Source organism: Parasteatoda tepidariorum, chromosome 2 (assembly GCF_982258835.1).
Source record: "Parasteatoda tepidariorum strain Cologne lab strain chromosome 2, Ptep-v5.0, whole genome shotgun sequence".
NCBI classification, from domain to species: Eukaryota; Metazoa; Arthropoda; class Arachnida; order Araneae; family Theridiidae; genus Parasteatoda; species Parasteatoda tepidariorum.
This window is the reverse complement of record NC_141756.1, coordinates 23,455,850-23,481,057: the sequence shown is the minus strand read 5'-3', so window position 1 is coordinate 23,481,057 and position 25,208 is coordinate 23,455,850. Positions and strand designations below refer to the sequence as shown.

The 25,208-nt window shown below is 33.0% G+C and overlaps 2 long non-coding RNA genes across 2 annotated transcripts; both read left to right on the top strand.

Annotated features, from left to right (window-relative positions):
- The first annotated feature begins 1,705 nt into the window (after positions 1 to 1,705).
- On the top strand, positions 1,706 to 13,075 carry LOC107438498 (uncharacterized). Its single transcript, XR_001583383.3, has 3 exons — positions 1,706 to 1,877; positions 5,359 to 6,018; positions 12,506 to 13,075. It is a non-coding gene; the product is annotated as an uncharacterized LOC107438498 (long non-coding RNA).
- A 3,178-nt stretch (positions 13,076 to 16,253) lies between these two features.
- Positions 16,254 to 22,327, top strand: LOC107438499 (uncharacterized). The gene is made up of 2 exons (XR_001583384.4): positions 16,254 to 16,954; positions 21,701 to 22,327. It is a non-coding gene; the product is annotated as an uncharacterized LOC107438499 (long non-coding RNA).
- The last annotated feature ends 2,881 nt before the right edge of the window (positions 22,328 to 25,208 follow it).

The following is a 25,208-nucleotide window of genomic DNA, read 5'->3' as shown; positions in this document are numbered from 1 at the left end:
TTTATGTTGTTAATTTGTCGTTCGATTTGATAGCATCGCAGTAGGCGAATTAAGAGTGATTTTACACCAAAGAAATTAAAAATAAAGCCGACATCTTATAATTCCAATAACTTATAAATCCTCAATATTTCTTTAACAAGCTGAGTGAGTCAAAAATGAAGAAAATAAAAGTTAGGTTGAGGTGTTGTACGAGAATCTTAGCATCTATCTAGTCATTTATCAATCCGAATGGGTCTCGCAGTGGATTGATCGTTCTTACACGGTTCACAGTAAAACACCGAAGTTAAGCATCACTGGTAGCGGTCAGTGTGCGGCTGGGTGACCACTTTCATCAACCTGCAAAGCGACTGCGGGTGTGCAGTATCGGTCCTTGTTAAACTGTTATATCGTGAAATGCTCAATTCACGCTCAGAACGTTTGGTTGTTGGAGCGGGAGAGCAGAGGATCAAAATTCTGATGGCATGTTTTCGGATCATCCTCATGGATGTTTCTCAAACTCTTGCCAATAGCCTACTGTGCAGCTCTTGTACGACGTAAACAAGCTGCAAGAACAACCATCCAAGTGGCTGATCACCACTTAGCTATAGAGACCTTGCAAGTAGTCTCGCCATTCCGTTGTAGCATTTCCGAAGTTGCGGGTTCGAATTCTACCGTAATCCTGAACGTATCTTCGAGATCGTCATGTACTATCAGTTCTTCAAGTCACGAAGGGTTTATAAGCTTCACGCTATAATGAACATACAAGCCTGAAAATGTATGTGCAAAAGCTAAATAAATAAATCGGTATGGACCTTCCCTGGTTGAGCAGTATCACCATCTCACCAAACACTCCGTTGCGTAAAGGTAGCGGGCTCGAATTTCGCTTTAACCCTGAATGCATCGTTGTGATGTGCTGTCTGTTCTTTATCTTAACAAGTGCTTATAAATCGAACTTGTCCAAAATTTATATGACAAAAGAATGTCCCGCAGTAGACTAATCGTTAAGGTTTCCAACAGATCACCGAAGTCAAGCATCACTGGCTGCGGTCAGTGTGCGGGTGGGTGACTACTTGGGTCAGTCTGCGTAGGGACCGAGGGTGTGCGGTATTGGTCCTAGTTAAATTGTTCTACCGTAAAGTGCTCGACTTCGCGTGCAGGTCGTCGGGCTACCGAAGCGGGGGTGCCACCCCCTCTGCAGAGGATCAAAATTGTGATGGCATGTCTTCGGATCATCCTTAGGGATGCTTCCCAGACCGTCGCCAATAGCCCATTGTGCATCTCTAGTGTGACGTAAATGAACTACAACAACAACAATGACAAAAGAATAAATGAAAATAAATTAAGGGACCTCCATGACAGAGCGATATCACCCACCAAACGCTGCCTACGCACAGCGTGAAGGTTGCGGGTTCGAAACTCGCTGCTAACCTAGATGTATCTTCGTGCTGTCTTTCTCTGTATTGTTCTATAAGCCTTAATTGAGCGCATAAGCTTGCAAATGTATTAGTACAACATACAATTGCAGACTTGTGTGCTCAATTAAGGCTTATAAATCGTTGTCAAGTTGAAGGACAGATAGCACAATACAGAGAAGAACATCACAAAGAATGCATCCAGGGTTACGGCGGGATTCGAACCCGCAACCTCTACGCTTAACAGAGCGTTTGGCGAGCGATATCTCTGGGCCAGGGAGGCCCCTTGCAAATGTATGTTGTACCAATAAACACTAAAATAAATCAATCAGGGGTGCAGTTTAGCAGAAATCTGTAGTAAGCGACGCATTTTTAAATCTAATTTAACTTTCTAAAACGTTTACTTCGTACAGTTTCTTTTAATAAACGTGTTAAAACTTCTTCGCCTTTTGCATTTTAAATCCGAGAAGTTTATCAAGCAAACATGTAAGTATTTTCTTTAAGTATATAAAATTTTAACTTAAAATTGACATATAATTTGAATAAGCGAAACTTTTTTCTCATAAACAACGTGTTATTTATACTAAAAATAATTAAAGTAAATTTTAACTAATTGGAAATAAAAAAGTTATCGTAATATTTTCAATAGTATTTTCGTGAATATTTTCATGTATGTTCTCACAAATGAGCGTACTTTATACTATTATATTTTTTTCGTAGGAAAGTTTTCATATTGCAGTTTAGAATTAATTGCAGCAAAAAATTTTAGAAATTACCTAAAAAGTAGGAAAACTTAAAACAACAATATTCGAATAAATGTTTTTAATACATATTAATGTTTTAATTTTAAATTATTTGCAAGATTTACAAATTTTCAAAATCCTTTTATGAAGTGTCTCACTTCAAAATTTTTTTAAAAATGATTAAATATTTTCAAGAATCCCAGCATTTGTAGTTTACATTGTAACATTAAAATTGGCACTTGTAATTTTCTGAAATAAAAATGGTATTGCGCAAGGTGTTTTTCTTCAAAAAGAAATGTTGTTTTCCTTACTTTTATTGATAACGTAGTTAATAGAAATGTATGTAATGCTTTTTTGTCTTTTAAAATTATTTCATAATTTTGAACATGATATTAAATTGCTCATGAATAAATTTTATCAATGTAAAGTGCTGAATAGTTTACTTATTGACCTCCTCTGTAAAAAAAATGGCTAACTTCGTTGATTTTGATAAGCAGAATAATAATTTAAAATTTCTAACAGCATATGTAACATTGATGTATTTTTATTACTTAAAATTTTCACAGCTTGTAGGTACAGTGCCCAAAATATAAAACTAAACTCCTCAATTACTTCTTATGTAATGATTGTATTTTCATATATTGGATGATATTCTATTGTTTGGAAGAACTAGATGCTGAAACATTTGTTCAGACTGTATTTAAAGTTATAAAATCTGGTACAACAACGTATTTTCTCTGAATAAACATCGCTTTTTTTCGGACGTATTTTGATTTTTGTCTCAATAAATAAGGATTACTGAAAACTGGAAACTACGCACCTTATACTTTATTCAGGAGATCAATCGAAAGCTTGGACTCTTAAATTTTAATTTTACTTTCTTCAGAATTTCGTTATTTCTGAGAAAGTTTTTTAAAATAATTGAAAATTTTTTAAACGAGATTCGTTTATACAAAGATACTAACTTTTTTGATTATTTAAATAAAGGTCAAATATTTTTAACTTATAAGATGGATATATATCGTAATATCATTTTTAACTATGTAAATATAAATGAATAATGTCATTATTTGGGCGAATTTGGTCAAGTAGTTTTTGAGAAACAAAAAATTTATAATAAGCCTATTCAGAGTGAAAATGTGAAATTATCATTTAAGGGGTAAATCTTTATCATTACTGTATTTTTCAGATAGTGGGTATTTTACCATATTTAAAGGATCGTGGATCCAATTCCCTGAAACAAAGGTGCGAAATAGAACAAAAATTTATTAAAATTGCAAACCTTTTTCTATTTCTTATATACATCATCTGTATACTTAAAAACTTAATAATTTGTATTATATCGATTTATCATGTATATACATTAAATTTTGTCAGCTTGCTTTTTTTTCGAATATTTCTTAGCACATTGCTTGAATAATAAACGAATAAAGCCTTAAAAGGATATTTATCGTTCAAAATTCTACATAAATAATTTGCCTTTGTGGAGGACATTTCGATGGAGCAAACCCGCATGGAGGGAAAAATCCTCCCACAATCAATCAGTCTGCAAGGAAACTCTAACCCATAATCCGTCTACCACTAAGGATATTTAAAGTCAGCGCTGTGATCGATGTGAGCCGGGCCTGTAATTCGTATCGACTAGCCATCTTATTGGAAGGCGAGCTCTCTGTCTCCTGAGCCACCACGGTCCAATATGCAGAAATTAAAATCATTGAGCTGGCTAGTTTAATATTGCTTTCAGAAAACTCCATAAAGTTTATGTATGAAACGTCAGCATTCTGGCGATTACCCTAGACAATTTAAAAAAAATATCTGGTATTCTTCTATCTAATATGAAATCTCAGAATTTTATATTTCACCTAAGCATTATTTTTAATTCCTCTAGGTTATTTGTAAAATGACAAATATCCTTCTAGGGGCCCTGGTGTCTCAGAGGATAGAGCATTCGCCTTCCAATGAGGTGAACCGAGTTCGAATTCCGGCAATGGCAGGTTGATTCCGAACCTGTCTCACACAGACCACAATGCTGACGTAAAATATCCTCAGTAGTAGACGGATTATGAGTTAGTCCTCTTGCCGTTAGACTAATCGTGGATGGTTTTCGTGGTTTTCCTCCCCACAATGCAAATTCAGATTATTCCATCAAAAAGTCCTCCACGAAAGCAAATTTTCTCCCAATACTTGATCCAGGAGTTCCCTTGTCTTCTGAATTGGGTTCAAAATTGCAAGGATACGGAGTTGAATATTGGTAGTCATAAACTGAAAATTCGATCGACTGTTCATGGAGGGTTAAAAAATATGAAAAAATTCGTGATGAGATGTTTTAAAATTGTTTATTTTATAAAGAGAAAAAAATATTTTGAAAAATGAATGAGGACTGTCACTAAAGAAGTCTATTATATAATGCTTAAGAGCCAAACGCATGAAACATTGGCATTCAAGGCATTTTACAGAATGGTGCATTTTATACTTAGTTGGTTAGTCATTTAGCATTCCATAGAATGTCTTATGGTCTGAGGAGATATGATGTACATTTCGTAAACGTCATGTAATTCAATTAAGTTCAATTTTTATTCTATTCAATTTTTAACTGTTTTATTCACTTACGCATTATGTTTCTTACAAGTTTTTCATTTTTTTTTATAACCGTCGTTGAACAGCCGACCCAATTTTATGGGTTTACGACTACTAATTCTCAACTCCGTAGCCTTGTAATTTTGATCCCAATCCAGATAACAAGGGAACTATTGAATCAAGTATTGGGAGAAATTTTGCCTTCGTGGAGGAATTTTTATAGAACTAACCAGCATTTGCGTTACACAGAGAGGAAGACCGCGAGAACCCCCCATGGTTTGTCTGACTGTAAGGGGATCTCATCCGTGATACATCTACCACTGACGATATTTCACGTCTGTCCTGTGTTTGGTGCAAGCCTTATGCGGAATTTGTATCGACCAGCCATTGCTAGGATTCGAACCCGGTTCACCTCATTGGAAGGCAAACGCTCTATCCCCTGAGCCATCACTGCTCTGCGTTTATTAACATATTTGAAGTCATCCCCAGAAGCCATTGAGATTGATTTACAGACAGTGGAAATCCGATCATTAGATCAAATTCTTTTTCTCCGCACTGCACGGGAATGTAGAAATTTAGTTTGTGCATGTATATAGAAATATCGAATGTTTCAGTTTTCTTATTTTTGTGCTCTGCGTATTTTTCAGGAGGGATGCAATTGAACCTATTTTTAAACCATGTCAGCAGTATGCTAACTCCATACTCATAGTTGTTTGCATTGCAACCGTAGCTGTCGAAAAGTTTCGAGTTCGTCGAGCAGATCTCTTCGAGAAGAGTAAAGCAGTGAAGGCACTTGTGTGGACGGCAGCTACAATCAACATTGCCATGATCTCTTTCAGTGCCGTTTCTAGGGTATATGCTACACTCTATGCGACTACACTAGTCTACACTCTTTTTATGCCTTGGAATGTTCTTTCGAGATTTCACTATACTTTGATCCATTCCCTGGTTTCTTGGATACTGATTGATTTTCTGATACATTTCCAGTTCGTTCCAGAATCTGACTTTGCGTTGCTCTTGACAAAGAATTCCTGGTTATTGATGGCAGCACCGTTGGAATACGGAATACTGTAAAAAAGATGAAGGTTTAATTATATATTTATTTCCAGATGAATTGTAATTTGCTGTGTTTTGGTTTAGAATTGTTTTAATAATATTTTAGTTCTTGCTCTGTAACTTTAGTGGTCTTAATCAATAAATTTTGATTCCTATCTCATCATGCCTTGCAATAATTGCAGAATAACGTTTTACCAATTGTCTAAGAGTATACTATTTTACCACACAGTGGATATGGATTAGAGATAAAGGTAAAAAAATATCTAAATATTTATATTCGTTCTTTGTAATTATTGAATAAGTGTTATCAAGTTAATTTAGCATAGAACAATTTTGAATGAATCGGTTGAATCGTTGAGGTTTGTTAAAAATTTTCGTCGGTGGCTTACAGAGAGGTGTGGATGCATATGAACAGTAAAATAATAATTTAATCTTTATGAAACAAGAAAAAATATTAAATAAAAATATCTCTATTACATTAAAAACATATAAAAGTTGTGACCGTTTTATTATGATCACTGATTACCAATTGGTCAAATGCTTTTTCTTTCTGGATTGACTCCATTAAACGTCACAACATTTTAAATCATGGGTTGAAAAAACTGCCTCAATTGAGGTTTGTCGTCGGATTGGTTTTCAAATCCTGCCTATGAACGAGTTTCAAGCCGTCACAAAATACTTTTCCTTCAGCATTCATATTTATTTTGAAGACACATTTTGACAATGGAAAAAATAATCAATAATAAAAAATCAATATTTTTTTGCCACAATTTTAATTCCCACATTTAAGTTGTGCGAATTTATTTTGAAAAGCTTTATCTTAATTAAACTATCGTTAATTTTCTCAATTGTAAAAAAAATATTTTAATGGCCTTAAGTTTCACTAGTTAATTTTTTTTTAAAATTCATTTATCATAAAACATTTAAGTCAAGTATTTATCTACTGAAAAATTTAATTTTCTTGTAAAAATATTAGTAAAGTAATAACTAGGGTGGTAAAACTACCAAGAAAGGTGATTTGACGATATGTGACAAATGGAGAGGATTCACTTTGTTAAATGTATATAGCAAACTATTCTTTAGAATAATGCAGTACAGAATAAAAATTACAATTGGCCAGAGCTAGCAGGTTTCAGATCCTTTGTCCACCATATTGAAACATTAAGGATTATAGTTAGGGCTGCAGGTTTGTCGCGGCGCGAATTTCCGCGAAATTGTCATCTTTTTTCCTAAAATCCGCGAATTTCTCAATAAGTCTTGACTTGCGCGAAAATTGCTTAAAATTTGATTTTTTTTTCATTTTTTACTTATTATTTTTATTAAACATAATTTTTTATTTTCCTGAACCTTAAATTGAACATGTAAAATTGATTAGATATTTAGGGGAGTGAATCAATAGCAAAATGACATGAAAATAGTTCAGAGATAAGAGATAATCACAATCTTGTCAACTAAGGTGGTCTTTCTACACTTAGGGAGGGTAATTACCTTCCTGAAGTCAGTAAGAGTACAAAAGAAATTGGAATCACAAAAGAAGAAAAGTTATTATAAATCAAATCTTTGACAGAAAAATTGTTATATATGCTATTGCACTGAGCAATAAAATTTCTACTGCCCTTCTACATATCCAGTTAATTTTGCCTAGGCGGCTTCTTCTGATTTCTTAAATATGGATCAGTTTCTTAGATGAAGGGGGCGACTAGTAGTTAGTAGGGACTTGTGACTAGTAGTTTGAATGTAGAATGTTTGAGTTTTCACAGCAATTACTTCTTACAAAGCAACGCTCAAGGAATTGCGCGTTGGTGAAGGAAAATTGATCGAGTTTTGGAAATTAAAGACCGAATGCTCCAAAATTGGCAAAAGTGGCGTTGATGCAGAAAGATCGTTTTCTAAGTATAAAAATGTATTAAGTGATGAAGGACGAAGGATAAATGAGAATAATCTGACAATGTACAATACCTTGTACGAAAATTCTGTTCATTTAAATAAAAATATTAATATTGCTTGAAATTCAAAGAAATACTTTTGTTGTGTATTTTTAAGCTTTTTTCTTATTATTTGCGCAATTTCTGTTTTTTGCATCATTTATGTAATAAATTTTTTTATGTTTAGAATTTGTGTAATTTTCAAAATTTCCCGCGATTTTTCCGCAAATTTGGGGTCTTTTTTCCAGCGACAAACTTGCAGCCCTAATAATAGTCGAACAATCTATTGAATGACAATTTTCAATATACTTAAATTTTATATATTTTAATAAGGTTTTCGGCGGTTTACACTTATAAACACACTGGAAGTTGTTGAAGTACTATTGAATTGCTTTGTAAATATTATCAGAAATATATATAAAAATTACAATATATGAGTTATCCATGCCGACTATCAGAGTCCTTCAAGGTGAATTCCAGTGTTAGACAGGGTACTTTCTCCAACATTTTTTTAAATGCTATTGACTGGATTATAAAGAAAGTATCAGAAAATTAAAGGGGTATAAGATGGAACTATTGCTGAGTATTTTTCTGATCATTATTTTGCAGACTTATGTTTACTGACCAACACCCTTTAAGACATGCAAACAAACACAAACATTTTAAACTGCAAAGAAAATGGGGCTCAACCGAAATAAAACTAAAATTTTAGAAATTAATCTTAAACAATTAAGTGACAGATTCTTAGAAAATAATGAGAAGGTAAGCAATTTTACGTATCTTGGAAGAATAATTAACAACAAAAGTGGAACTGATGAAGACATGCTGAATAGATTAAACACTAAAATTAACATGAAAAAATGTCAAGTATTTATTAACTGTTTAAGAATAATTTTGCGTGTCAAGAGGTTCCCTTAAATTTGTAATGCAGAAATCCTTAGAAAAACAAAACAGAAAACGATTGATCTGGAAATTAAAAAACGTAAATGGAAATGGAATGGTCGTGTTCTACGTAAAGCTGAAAAATTTAAAGTAAAACAAGTTTCTGTTTGGCAGTAGAAAAAGAGGAAGACCTAAAAATAATTGGCGCAGGACCATGGTAAACGAATTTAAAACAATGGGGAAAACATAGAAAAATATCTGGCCTCAAATAGTTGTTGCAAAGTAATGTTAGAAACCCTATGCCCCAATTCGGAATAAAAAGGAATATGTATGTGTATGTAACAACGGAATTAAAATTTATTATATTAGTTGATTGGATGCCGCGCTTCTTCCCCCCTCAGCACGCCACTGATTCTCTGGCTAATACAAGTTTTCGTGGCTTACATTTATTTTGATTTAAAAAAAAAAAGAAATAATATTTGGCAACATTAGTAAAATATTTAAGTAGAGAAATTTGTACTTATAAATGTGGGGAATTTGAAAGGCAGTTGACTTACGTGAGCGTAGTGCAAATTTCATTCATGGTTTTTATTGTAGTAAATAGATATCGTTTTTTTTTAAATGAAATATGACGGTAGTTTTTTATAAATTTCCTCCCAATTTATACATAAATTAGTAAAAAAAAATTGAATAAAGCAGTATATTTAATGAGTGCCAAGGTTTTATGAAACTTCAAATTTTAATTATTTTTAAAGTAAAGTGGTATACACTTTCTCGATATTCCTTACAATGATGTTATCCTAAGTGTAAGGCGTTTGTCAAGTATTTCCTACGCAAACACTTTTTACTAATTTAAATCGAGTGTTTTATTAATTTTGGCCCCGGGCAAAAAAATTATCCAAATACTGAAGAAGATAATTGACTTTTATAATATATTGAAGGAATTTAAATCTTTGTGAAAGAATATAGAATACTAGGAGGCTCCGCCCCCTGCTCGCTAACGCTCGCCAACCCCCGAGAATTGCTACGCAATCCTATGTGGTTCACGCTTGCTCGCCAATGAACACAATGTTCTAGCACAAAGACATAGTATATTATCATCAAAGACATAGTATTTTATCATCAAAGACACAGTATTGTACTTATGTAGAAGAATTCTATCAATGTTCTTATTGGCTTTTAAAAAAGTAGATTAGCTATTTAGATTGTACATGGTGAAAAAATCTAAACGATAGCTAAATGAGAAACATATTAGCGAAATAAATTATCAAATATTGCAGTTACTCACCTAAATTCAACTAAATGTGTATAATAAATTAGTTAATGCTAGAAATTCTGAAAGTTTTAGAAAAAAAATTTATTATTTAAAAATATAAACTTTAAACCCTAACTTTTCCTTGTGAGATAATAGCCCTAAAAAAGTCTTTCATTTTCAAGAACACAAAAATTTGTTTTATCGCCAAATGAAATATTTTTTGGTGATCAGCATTATTGAAATCAATTTCTATATTAATTAACATTTGTGATAAAGTACTTAACATTTTAGAACAAAATAAGGATGTTTTACATACAATAAATTAAAATACATGGCTATTAGCATTACCCGAGAACTACCACGTGGAGGTCACCATGCTGCATTTCTAATCGGGAAGTTTTGATTTTGGCAGTTCCCCTTGACTACTGCCAATACTTATTATTGCACTTGATCTCTGCAATCTATGTCTTCCATAACATTCCTCAACACTTTCTTGGGCTCTTCCAACACGTTTCATTACGTTTAAAAGCCCTAGAAGCTTCACTAATATTCTGCATTTTAAAGCGTGAAAATTCAATGCATAAATAAACGCGAAATATAAAAAATTCAATACAAACACTTAGACGTTTTTTAGACGTTTAGGTAGCTCCCAGTAGAAAAATATCAATTCAACAGTGGCCTTTTAAAGCATTCTCACTTCAATTAATTAATTAATTCCTAATTGAGTTTAAATTAAATATCATGTTTTTAGGGCATGAATCTGAATTGAACAACCTGATAATGCTCACTCTGGTTATTGCTTCCGTTTTTAAAATCGCTATATGTTGAGCCAGTTTAAATTAAATATTATCATGTTTTTAGGGCATGAATCTGAATTGAACAACCTGATAATGCTCACTCTGGTTATTGTTTCCGTTTTTAAAAGTGCTATATGTTGAGCCACCTCATGTGACATTTTTAGCAGCAATCATTGGTCGATTTTCTAACGTTGCCATTCGGGAAGTTGTAATGAGGCTTTTTTTTGGTGCCGTGTAAGAGAAATATGTTACTTAAGAGAAATATGTTAATATATACAGATGTTACTTAAGAAAATTGATGCTTGACGGGCTTGGCTTAATCGAAATGGAATAGAAAGAACAGTCGATAAAGTAAACAAATGGCGTGTTTCAACAATCAATCAGGCTAGAGTACGTAACGTAACAAACAGGTATCCCATTATAATGAAAAGAAAAATTTAAAAAAATCAAAAACAAAAATCTCTCTCTCGTATTCTTCATCACTAAAAGAGAAACAGAGTTATAAGCTAAGTTAATGGTTTTGCATAAAACTTGTGAACCGTTTGTTGAAAACCATCTAACTTTTTTAGAACTCTTCTGCTGATTTCTTTGAAATTCTTTATATTCATAAATTAGGGTAGTAATGCAAAGGCGATAATGTAAGTGATTTTTTTGTCATTAGCTTACAAAATAGAGCATTATCTTGTATGGTTAATATGATAAAGTATTTCAATAAAATACTTTAGTAAACGCTATGAGTTTTGAAAACTGTCGCCAACATCAAAATTAGCCGTTATTAGTGACAACTTAGAGTTAACATTTCTTATTTATTAATTTTGCTTTGAACAGGAAATTTAATGAAGAGGTACTAAAACACACAAAGAAGAAATATTTGAATATGCAAACCAATGCATATAATTTTGTAAACACCAAATCACATAGATTGCCGTTTATTAGGTAGCACACATTGCAGACGTTGGGTTTAAACTACAATATTACCTTACATATTTCTGTTAACTGGTGTTTTGAAATTAAGAGTAATTAATTACGTTTTAATATTTGTTTTGAAATTAAGAGTAAATAATTATTAAATGTAAATGAACTCAAGTGTTTGGTTACCAGTAATAAAAAATAAATATTAAACTATATTTTATGATGAAATACTAGCTCTCTTTATTCTACATTTACAACAGTTTTGGCAGTACATTTAAGAAAGAATATAAACTAAAGATAACTGATTATATTTAGCCAATTAAGTTGAAATGCTGTTTATTTATTTTCTCAAAATCTAATGAGTAAATAAGAATGAAAAAGTACCAGTGTTATTAGGAACTATTCGTTTTCTTTCTTTTCAGAATAGTTGTAAAAAAAATTGCTTAACTATTATTGACTCCAGTGGTTGAAGTGGTATTAGACACAACTGGTATTGTGAGACTAAAAGAAGTAAAGCATCCTTATTTCCCTTAAAAAGGGGAAGCAATTTCCATTTCGAAAAAAGAAAATAAAGCAACCTCCATTTCCCTTAAAAAAGGGAATCTAAAGGCATTTCCCTAAAAGCAGGGAAGTAATTCCTATTCCTCCTAAAATTATAAGTGGTATAAAATTTTAAGTAGTTAGGGAAGTATCCCCCTAAAGTTAGATTAAATTACCCCTATTTCCCCTAAGAGAAGTGAAGCTGCCCCTATTTCACCTAAAAAAAGGAATAACTCCCATTTACCTAAAGAAAAGTGAAGCAAGGGGGAATCTACGAAAAGTAGAGGAGTTCTTAGGCTGCATTTATAAGGACATAACAAAGCTCTTTGTTAAAAACAATTTAGCTATTAATTCTTTGGATGAAAACTTCTAATTTTACTGGGCTTAATAATCACTGCTTAAGCTCAATCAAAATTCTTTCTTACAGGTGTCCTCGAGTTTTGTGTTACGTAGGTATACTACTCATCTCCTTCCTGGAATCCATACTGAATGTTTTCTTGGCAACTCATTTCCTCAACTATCTTCGACACCGCAATGGCCCTATCACACAAAGCAGTCTAACCAAAGCAGCAATAATACTATCATTAGTGATCTACATTCTAATGATTGACTTCAGTCACGTGGCGAGGGTGTTCATTACCGTGTTCATGGTTACTGTTCTGCCAACGCTTTTCAACGATTGGACTTTTGAAAAGAGATTTTACTGTTATCTAATGCACAGAATCATATTTTTGCTTTCAATTGACCATTTATTGCGATACGACGTGATTCCTGAGTCAGATATATTGTTATTCTGTTTGATATGCCCGGTTCACGCTCCTCTATACATTCGAAAACATTTTACGAAGTTCCTTGCTTTTGTAATTAAATGGTATACATGACGACGAAAGACGAGTTTTCTGTGATTTCAGTCTTTGCACATCGTGTTACATCGAGTTATCATTATGTACTGTATCTATGTTCTTGCATTCGTATTAAAAAGGATTTTTAAGTAAGACTTTCAAGTGTATTATCTAGTGCAATACCTCATAATTTTCGAGCTATTCTGCTTGATAACTTGTGCTCATACAACTCAAACAATAGGTACTTTGTACCTTAGAAAAATAATTCCTTAAATAATTTACTTACGCATTTAAATGAAATATGAGTGAATAAAACTAAATGAAATATGACTCAGGAATGTGATCTTTTTGTTCTGACAAAAGTTGAACGCGTTTTATTTGTGATAAATTTAATTTCGGCTATGAATGTTTTGAAAAAGAAGCATATGCCCTGAAATTTTTATTCGCTAAATGATTTTATAATAAGAATTGTGTACCTGAAGTGGACTATCTATTACAATACCATGTAGTTCTTGATATAATATTACTTAGCTCGTAAGAAACTTTAAACTAAATTTATTTCAGGAACAGCTATTGCGGAATAAAAAATGTCTATTTTTTCAAATTGTTATCCAGACGACATAATTTACTAAATTGAAGATTCAAATGCGATCATTTCTTGAACAAAAACTAAAAGATCAAAATATCACTAATATAGTTGAGAAATTAACTTAACTGCTCTGGAAAAATAAGTGATTTGTTAATCTATTCACTTGACCTAAAAGTAATTTGCATTTTCTTAAATTTAATTAATTAATAGGTAAAGGATTATCCCAGCATTGAAGTAAATATTGGTCACATATGGGGTCAATGTTTGTTGCAATTTTACTATTATAATGATGAGCGTTAAAATTCTAAGTAATAGGGAGATTTCGCAAATTTAAGTATCATTCTCCAGCACGTTGGATTTTAAGTAATTGTGTAGGCGAACCTACAGTTCGCATGCTTTAGAGAAAACCTACAAGAACAAAAGAAAGTAATTCTGGTAGGACAAAAGAAAGGTTTTCTGGCATCATATGGTATTCTTTGCTTTCTTTGAGGTCACTTTTGGGTTACCACAATTTTTGTTTATTGTTTTGTGATTGTTTCTTGGTTGTTTTTTTTCTTCTTCATATTAATTATATTTCAAATTTTAACCTGCGTTATTCTTTTACCATTAGCTGCTTGCTTTTTATCGTTGCTATAACTATCTTTGTTTCTCATCTTTACAAAGAATGTCTGAAAAAATTAAAAATGCATATTTTTATTGGTCTGAAGGAAGATGGAATGTAATATTGATTGGTCTGTGCATGGTGGTTTGATTTTTGTCCTGTTTGTATGAAAGATATGCATTTGTATTAATGAAACGGATGGTTATGAATGGATTTGTCGTGAGAAAGGTAAAAAGGCTCTTCGTTGTAAACAGTCTTTGGTTTGAAGAGATTAAAATGATTATGCTTTAGGCTTTAATATTTTCGTATTTGCGAGTGTATGAAGCTGGTACAAATATTGTTATGAATGAGGTTAATGTGAGATTAAGAAAAACTGTGATTGATTGGCGTACATTTTGTAGAGAAGCGTGTATTGTTGTATGCATGAAAAAAAAAACGAAATGTTTGGAGGTCTTGGTATGGTTGTGGAAATCGATGAAAGCAAGTTCGGTAAGAGAAAATATAATCCTGTTAGACGAGTGAATGGTAAATGGGCGTTTGATAGTACAGAAAGAGGGAGTGGTAAATACTTTTTCCAGGTAGTAGAAGATCGTACGGAAGAATATTTGCTTAAAGTTATCACCCTAAAAATATTGCCTTGGACAACTCTCATTCCTTGAATTTTGTTGATCCCGAAACTGGTATCCATACCAATAGAATTGAGGACATATGAAGTCATATAAAGAGAGAGTTTCACAAACAAAGCGTTCGCAGTCATCTGAAGAAAACTTCAATTCTTATTTTGCTAAATTTATGTCGAGACGTCAGAATCGGGATCAGACGGAAGCTGATTCGTTCTAAGACTATATAAAACGCATAAGAAATTTAAGAGGAAATTTTAAGTAGTTCACAAATGAGAGCTATTTTCGTTGTTTTGAAAAGCTTTGTGCTTATTGTGTTATAAAACAAAATTACATTTTTTTCTTAATTTTATGTAGATGTTAAATTAACACATTAAATGTTTTACGTCTCCATTCTTAATATAAATGTTTTAATCTGCTTCAGTTGTTTTAAGAAGATTTGTAAAAAGCACAATGGGTTATTAGCAACTGTCTGGGAAACATTCTGAGAAGGATCTGGAAACAACATACATATTTTTCATCCGACCTGAACCAGACCACGATCAATCTCCGATCCAGTACCTCCAGAAGCATTGATTTGTTATGGGAACTTGGAGAACTTTGAAACCCCGAAAGATTTAGCCTGCATCAGCCACCATTTTGCACACGGGAAGTCTTCGGCAGGTGGGGATTGAACTCTCGGAAATGAGCCCTAACAGCTAAGTTATCCCTGTCCTTTAATAAATAAATAAATTGGTAGGTATTTTATTTACGTAACACTAAAGCTGCACAATGGGCTATTGGTGACTGCTTGGAAAACATCTCCGAGGGTGATCCAAAGACATGCCATCACAATTTTGATCCTCTGCAGAGAGGATGGCTCCTCCGCGGTGGTAGCCTGAAGAGCTGCATGCTAAGTCAAGCACTTTACGGTAGAACAGTCTAACGAGGACCGATATCGCGCACCATCAGTCCCTATGTAGGCTGATCAAAGTGGTCACCCACCCGCCTAATGACCGCAGACAGTGATGCTTGACTTCAGTGTTATACTGGGGACCGTGTCTTTACGATCAGTCCACTGCGGGATTAAATAAATTGTAGAAATTATTTATAATTCATGAGACTCTGATTTTGGACTGAAATTGAGATAGTCGTAGGTTTGCGTGTCAAAAACTTAGTAGTAGTAGTAGTAGTTCATTTGCGTCGCACTAGAGCCACACAATGGGCTATTGGCAACGGTCTGGGAAACATCCCGGAGGATGATCCGAAGACATACCATCCCAATTTTGATCCTCTGCAGAGGGGATGGCACCCCAGCTTCGGTAGCCAGATGACCTGCACGCGAAGTCGAGCACTTTAAGGGTAGAACAGTTTAACGAAGACCAATACCGCCCACCCTCGGTCCCGACACAGACTGATCCAAGTGGTCACCCACCCGCACACTGACCGCAGCCAGTGATGCTTGACTTTGGTGATCTGCTGGAACCGTGTCTTAACGAACCGTGTCTTGCGGGACCCAAAAACTTAGAAGAAGAGGTATTGTCCTGAAGTGTGGAATTTAGCGTGTTCGATTCCCACCATACTTCTTTCACTGTCTTTAAATTAGGTCCTTCTGTATTCATTTATTTATTTATTCGCGTTCACATACAAGCATATGCATTCAATGCAGAGAGCGGCTTTCAAACCCGCGTTATGCTCAAGAATGACAAATAGAACGAATTAGAGAACACAAATAGAAGAAGGGCAAATAAAGCAAAGACAATGAAGAGACATCCAGGGTTACGACGGGACTCAGACCTGCTACCTTCTCGCTTCAAATCTTTTGGCAGAAGGGTGTTTATTCCTTGGTTGACCTCAAAGCACCTTTGAATTTCTGCTGTTATTTGAGTTTTTTTTTCATTCTGACAAGAGTTTATTGGGGACATTTGATAGAATTTATGTATGATTGAATAAAAAAATATTTGAAATAAATAACTATGATTCATGAAACAAAAAGTTAGTTTGCAGCAGTTGTATTTAATCTGCTTTTTTTCCTAGTAAGTTTACTTTGTTAAGCTCTTAACGTACGATAGCATATTTTAATATTTTTTTTATTTTGGTGCGGAGCAACATTTGCTCAACTAATTTTAGCTTTGTGTACATTGTAAACACTGATATTTGATTTTTAAGAAACACAATCATTTTGAACTCTGAATCCTTCGTAAACTTAGTGGGGAGTCAGAGTAGCAGTAAACAGTCAGAAAATGTAAGTATTCCTGAAATATCTCATAATTTTACTGACATTTTCGATAAAATTATTAATAATCAAGGAAAGTTGGTAGATTTAAGAATGTTTTAGAGGTTATACCCTCTGAACTTCAGAGTATTATGTATGTATTTATATTTAATTTTTTGTTCGCTGATATCTTTGTAAGATTTTTCTCTAGTTCAAGGTTCAGAAATTTTAGACGATAATATTCTCAATGTTGTCAATACAAAGATTTGAATTTTCAATTCATTAATATATTCCTCATGTACCGAATATTATTGTTTAAGATCATAACAAATATGCAATGATTGAGAAATATTCATTGATTTTTAATAATTTTCATCTTGGCTAGAAAAATCTAATTAAATTAGTAACTTTTCTTTTTAAAAAAGCTTCAAAAATTTTTCCAAGCATTCAAAATATTCTATTTTAAATCCTACTTTTTTTGCTGTTGAAAACAAAATTTTTGGTATGAGTTCAAAGTATTCAAACTGGCATTTTCTTGCCGAAAGGGCTTCAAAAAACACGCAATAAATTATGAAATATGCGAAGATAAAAATTGCGAAGTGCTATTAACATTTTTAGTTACTTTTTTGTCATTTTTTTAATACAATATTAAACAATTTAAGATAATACTCTAAGGAATTGTGATTTTCGTTTATCATTAAAACTCATGAAGTATAAAGGAAGCAGATGTAAAGTTAAAAGATGTAAAGCAGATTTTTTTTTTTATGTTACTATTATTCGAAAACTTTCAACTTTCCACGGTACTTTTTCATTTCGTCGGCTCAAGTAAATTCAGCTATTTTATCTGTTTATTTATTTTTGTTTTTTGAAAAATCTGTTTATTTATTTTGTGGCCTAAAAAGAATACAATAATGGAAAATAAGCATCAAAATAATAATTAAAAGAGTTTAATTCGCAAGTTTTCGGTGAATTTGCATTAGCAACTTTGTCGCCGGCAAAATGGAAATTTTTAAAAAATCAAGTGAAAAGCACCCTTTTTACTTGATTTTTTAAAAAAAATATTCATCAAAAGTTTCAGAAATACATTTTAATATAAACTTTGTTTAATCTTAACTTAATACCTGGAAAATTAACTGAGACGATGTCAACATTATTCTTGTAAATGTCTCAATTTTTGTTTTTTACTTTTTCGGGCAAATCCATAGAAACTTGGTTCTCTTTTTAAATTTTTTTTTAAAAATTATCTTATTTAAAAAAAACTTTCGTCTTAGAATTAAATTTTTTTTTAAATTTTTGTTATTTTTTTTTTTTTTTTGCAAATTTGAAACTGAGAGTAGACGTCGATTTGAGGTTAGATGCACGAATACTGCGGATAGCTAGAGAAAAAAGCTTCAACAAAACTGCTTATTTGTTATTAACAATGGGACTGTATTCACTAATATAAGTAAAAGTGCAATTCTTTTACATAGTGACTGGCGCAGTATAGCCACTTCAGGCTCTTGTGCCATTAAACTTTAACAAACCAACCAACCATATTTGTTATTAAGAGGATGCTATATCGCAGGAGAAACTTTTTTTCTCAAATTCTCTTTCACCTCCGTAACAAATGTAATACTTGAAGTATAGAAAAACTGAGTTCAGTCAAACATAGAGAAGGCTAGGAAATTTCAATCGCTGAAAAAAAAACCCAAATGCAAGCAAATTATTTGAAGAGAACTGTCCCATACTAAAATACTAAATTATCCTCTCATAATTTGCTTTAATTTTGATATTTTGAAATTTTTTTTTCGGTATTTAAAACTTCATGGCTTACTCTGAAATCGCCTTTTCTATACTTTAAATTTAAAATTACTTATGGAAGTGAAAGGAATTTTGCGATTAAAGGTTCCTCCCATGATTTGGCGTTCTCTTAACATACTAGATGTAAACTAAAAATAGATTTTTAGTTTTGGAATAGAAAGTCAGTTTATTAAAGTATTTATTTACATGAGAGAAAAGATGATATAGTAACAATCAATACTTTCCTGGAATTTGGAAGTTTTAACTCAGCTTAGGTCGGATCGGAGTCTAGCTCTCGAGAATGTCCGGAGTGCATTATTTTTGCTTTTTAGTACATAACTTATTTATCTTTATTTCAATTACCGAGTTTTATTCGCCATCCTAAAAAGACAAACACTATAAGAAGTCTTGCTTGTTAAAAGTACTAACTTTTTTCTTATTTTCTATTGAATGTATAAGTTGTAAGCTAGATTTTAATTTATTTGTTAATTTAGTATATGCAAGCTGTAAGTTAGTTTGAACGATTGTTATGGTAAAATTACGGAACAAATTTTTGTGTTAAAATAGTGTTATGTTCCTTGTTTTTTTGTAAAAATGGAGTCAGAATAATCTTATTTTAGTTAAACAGTAGTTTTTAGTAGAGAACGACAGAATAATGCACTTTATGGTGGACTTTCATAACATTTGTGGTGACCCGGACGGGATTTTAAGAAGAATTAATAAATAAAAACTAGTACTTTTAACACTGTTGCCGTTCTCTAGCATCATAGCAGAACGTGACTATTTATTTTTTTCCAGTCTTTTCTCTTTAATGCATTACTTCATTGCATTCGGTGTGATGGGTCTTAATTAATTTTACATGACAAATTAGGAAAAACATTTAATCTTAGTTTCAGATAGCAAATTAGGGCTTCGACGCATTGTGCATCCAAAAGGACGACAACTACCGCCAATTGTAAACGAACTTTTCGACGTCGTAAAGGGGAAAGGAAAAGAAAAAAAAATTAATAAATACAAGCGAGTCTTTTACCAGAAGTAGGAACAAACTCTGCAAATACTGCCCCCTAACATTGAGAAATAATAAAGTCAATAGGAACATGTTTTAAAAGAGCAGTTATAAAAAGAAATTAACACGTTATATCAGATAACTTTATAAATACTAATTATATGACGTAACACCGATCCACATGATCGCTTAACTTGTAAAGAATTAAACAATTTGCAGGAATAGAATTGTCTACAATTTGATTGATAACAAACGCTGATGCTAAATCAATGAGAAAAATCATTTAAACAAATCTCGCGAACGGACCTAATGAAATGTTTAAATGACTTTTAGAATAGACGTCTAAGATTGCTCCTTGTAGTCGATGCTCGAATTTCAGAGCTTTAGCACAAACTGTTCTAGAGTTACAAATTCGACATAGAGTTCCGACTTAATGGACTGAGTAAACAAGAAATACTGAATGAGCATGAAAGAAAAGTTGGGAAAAGAAAAGAAAGTAAAAATTTGAAAATTAGTTTTTTCCCCGAATTTTATTAAAAAGTAACAATTGACGAGGTAATATACATGTAGCAGAGTCCGTGCTAAGCATCCACCTAATCGCATAATGCGATAAAATCATATTTTTCTAATAAAATTGTGTTTCGGCAAAAGTATTGGGGAATTATTTTTTCCACTGGAGAGAAAAATATGTATAAAAAGTTGTTGAGATTTGCACGTGACGAAGACTTTTGATATTTAGCTAATTTACTGACTAATTTGAAATCCTTAGCGCAGGTGCAGCAGCGAAGTAACGCTGTCAAGGTTGGCTCTGTCATTCTATTATTAAAAGATAAGAAAAAAAAGATTGACTATCTAATATTCAACTTAAAATATGCAGAATTTCATATTACAACATGACAACGTTGTAATAAGAAATTCTGACTGTTGTTTTACAAAAATCCAATTTTTAATAGCAATGAGCTAGAAATTAATATTTTCCTCTATATACCTCACATGTATTTACAATTATTCACATTAATTTTATATTAATGTAACGAAATAGATTTTTACTCTTTGTGCGGAATCTCTACAAAATTTTATTTGTCAAAACTTAACAAGGGGGCATATTTTGAAAAAAATAATTAGCAAAATTAATCACTCAATAGTAATTTCAACTCAAATAGTCAAGATATTTCAAGAACTCAAATAGTAATTTCAAACTTAACCTGCAGCCATACAAAGCTTGCACCAACTACAGTAGTGTAGTAGTATCTGTAGGGTAAAAAAAAAGGAAATGAATTGCATAAGCCTTTTTTTATTAAAATTTTACGCTTTATTTATATAGTATTCAAGAACATTAGTTATTAAAGTTTGGTCAGTATGCAAAATAATTTTTAACAAATGCTTATTTGAGCAGCATAATGAACATTTTTAAAGTGATTTTCTTTTTCTGAATGATACTTATTGAAGAAAAAATTTCCTCTATTTACAATTGAACTTTTTAATGCAACTTTCACTATGAGTGACTACATCTTTCAATCTATGCTGAAATTTTTGACACTTTAGATTTCCCTCAACTGCGGTACTGAGAAAAAAATATTGTACCTATAATTCGGCATAATAAGTCTATTTTGAAATGCTAAAAGTGTTAAACCGTAAGTTTTTTTCCTTCCCTTTCAAATCTTGAGCTTGGTGCAATTTATCAACTATTGACTCACGTCCTCTGCACCATAAGCATAGGCTGTTTGTTTCAGCCCTGTTTGTTTGCGGCCACAAGAGCAGGTGATACGTGGCACATACTAAAAATAACAGCAAGTTGTAAATAGTGGTTTGCTCTTGGCTCTAAAATGTCCCCTGTAGCGAAACGTAAAGCTGTAGATAGAAAATATAAATTTTTTATTGTCATAAATATGAAATTAAATATTCAATTTATTCGAAGTTTACTTTTAACTATGCTACAAGCATAATTCTAGTGATTTTCAAATGATGATATCAAAGTTTTTTCTTTTCAGGTTGGATGACGAGATTCTGCTTTCCTTATTGCTGTTTGTCGCTACTGCAATTATATCATTGATGTGGACTTCAGTAACATCGTTGACATCCATCGCAATACAAACCATGGTAGGGGATTACCATAAACAAGACGCTGTTTTCATCATTCCTTTCTTGGTACTAGTAGTCGTCAGCGTTTTAGCATTTGACTGTAATCGAGCGTACAAACGTACCGTACAGGCATTCTCTCTCATCCTTGCCTTCTCTATTTTTGCGGACTGGAGTTTTAAAACTAGGTATTACTTCAATGTGGTGCATCTGTACTTCTTTGCGCAAATACTGCGATACCTGGCAGAACATGAATTAGTCACAGCATCAGACTTTGGATTAGATTCTTGTTTTAATCTAGATTAACATGGTTTTATCGTATTTAAAATTGGTATTCATTAAAAGTGAAGCATGGTTGTTTTGAAATCAAAAAGTCATTGCGAGATGCTGAAATACTTGAAATCTGTGCCTTTTTTATATTTAAACATGTTTTGATTTTAAATTTTCTTTTCTACAAAAATTGCTTTGTTTTTAGCCACACTTTGTATTTTCTGATTCAAGATTTGATTTCCAAGTAATAAAATCCGATTTAAATTTTTGCTTTGTACTTTTAGATTTATTTAATTTCCAAAACTACTTATTTCAACAACTAGTTTTTAAGCACTTGTTCGTTTTGCACAGTATTTAGCATTCCAATTCTCAAACTTACATGCAGTAGGAAACATGACGCGAGGAAAATGCTTCGATCCATCCGTAACGCTTCTCCGCTTTCTTGCGTACACTGCAGAAAGATTAGGTGTACAGTTGCCATTATTTTAAGTTTTGAGGAAAACCAATTATGTTAAGTACAGAACTGTAGCTATGGTTTTAAATTTTATAAAATTTCACAAAATAAAACAATTGTTTGAAAGAATTTGCTTAATTTTATTACTACAAATGTGTTCGTTTTTAAAGCGAAGTGACTTTGCACTGAAGACATAAATTTATTCTACACTACTCGCCATTACAATTGCTACACCAGGAAGGCGACTTGAAATTTGCAGGACGGATAAAGCATGTTGTGGTATGCAAATGATCAGCTTATCAGCGCATTCATGCAATGTAGGTGGCTGTAGCGACACCTACAATGTATACAAGAGGGACAAGTGCAACAAGTGCCTTCAAAGAGAAATGTCTACCAGCACGTGTCTGAGTTGGATCGAGGTCGAATTGTGGTCTACTGGGATTGACGTTTATCATACCGAAGTATTGCTACTCGCGTTGGTCGAGAACCTATAACTGTTAGAATATAGAATCAATGGTTTCATGATGTTCACATGGAATGCCGCGCAGGAAATCAGCTGCCCCCATCACTAACAGCCGAGAGGACAGACTTTTTATCCACATGGCCTTAAGGGATCGTACAGCTACGTCACGAATCCTGAATCAAGAAATAATGTCATGTGCAAGACAACAAGTGTCTGGACGAACAGTTCAGCGACGTTTGCAGCAGCATGGGCTGCTAGTACAGAGAACATGGCTTCGGCAACCCTTGAAGCTGCGTCACAGGCGGAGCGCCTCCAATAGTGCGATCAACTACGAACCTGGACGCTGGAATGGCATGACATCGTCTTTATAGACGAATTCAGGTTCCGTATTCCGCATAATGATGGCAGCATCATTGTTTGGCGACATCGTGGAGAAAGCCTATTGGCAGCTTGCATTCGACATCGTCATACTGGCCCATCACCTGGAGTAATGGCATGTGGTGCCAGTGGATACATGTCTCGATCATCCCTTGTTCACATTACCCGCACTTTGAACAGCAGCCGTTACATTTCTGATGCGTAAGGGTCAGTTGCTCTGCCTTATCTTCAAGCTCTCTATAAACCTACGCTTCAGCAGAATAATGCACGACCGCATGTTGCCCGCACTATCATGAACTTCCTTGGCACAGAACATGCTTCCTGTTACCCTGACCAGCACGTTCTCTTGATCTCTCACTAATTGAAAACGTCTGGTCAATGGTTGCCGAATGACTGGCACGCCACCACTCGCCAGTCACTACGGTCGATGAATTGTGGCACAATGGAATGCTGTACCCTTCCATGCTATCCAATCTCTGTTCGACTCGATGCCCTGGAGAATAACTTCTGTTATTGTTGCCAGGGGAGGGTACTCTGAGTATTAATTCCTCGGGATCTATACATCCAAATATCCTGAAAATTTAATCACTTATTCTTCCAACTATAATGTATTGTTATGTGCCCAATAAATATTCTTTTATTTGCATTTCTTCCTGGTGTAGCAATTTTAATGGTCAGTAGTGTAATTCACATGAAAAGATGTGTTGTCAGTAAAATAAACAAACAAAAAAAATATAAATAAAACTATAACAGGGAAAAAATAAAAAAAAAATGTGACTACAGGCAGTACAATAACTTTTAGCTTAACTGAGCACCAAAAATTGTGGTAACTATACTCTAAGCTTTTCAGCGTGCATTAGAAATAATTACTGATCTTTGTCTTCTGCTTCTTCCGCTTCACTACAGCTTTTGTAAGTTCATCAGAAACATTTTCTTCATTGGATCCACCTTTCTTAAATTTTTGTTCAGTTAGAAGATACACTAATGGAATATAAACAGTCAACATCTGATGTGTGTACTTCTTCATCGGAAGAATCATCTTCGAAGGATTTACGTTTCATTGATGAAACTGTTTTGCTGTGTTATTTCTTCATACTGTTATGCTAAAGAGGAAATATGAAATGTTTGGAATTGGGTACTTGCACTTCAAGAAGATCACAGATACTCACATGCGTGACTTACGTCGTCAGCGCCAGCTGATCGTTTATAAGAAAAATGGTGCAATTTTATGGCTCCGTGCCAGTCTTAGTGTTAAGTAAAAAATATATAGTTAATAGATTGAAATCTTACTAAAAAAATAGAGAATGTGTCACTTAAGGTCGATAGGGCATATATCAATAATGCTAAAAGTGACCTTATTCGATGTACCTTTTCTAAGAAATTACTTATGATATAGCTTTGAAATTTTTGGGGGATATTTGAGATTATATCAGTAGTATGCTCTTATAATATTTTAGCATTAGCAAGAATACTTTTTAAGTTATGAAAGATTTTTGCTCAAAAATAAGTTTTTATTTCATACATGTACATATTTTAAAAAAAACTTCTGCTAAAGACATGTGTTAATAGTTACCAGAATGCAAACATGCATGTGGAATAAAAGACTAAATCAATATCTTATTTAGGTGCTGAGAAAAGGTACATCGAAAAAGGTCAAATTTAGCAGTATTGGTATATGCCCTACCGACTTCATTTAAAAGAATTGATATTTGGCTTAATGGAAGAAGAAGTTTCCAGTAAAAATGCCACGTTATAACAACCAGTCAGGATTGAGATACCTAAACTAAGTTGCCTGCCGATATAATTTTATTAGTTACCATTTTAATTTATTGCAGATTTAATTTATTAGAGGAAC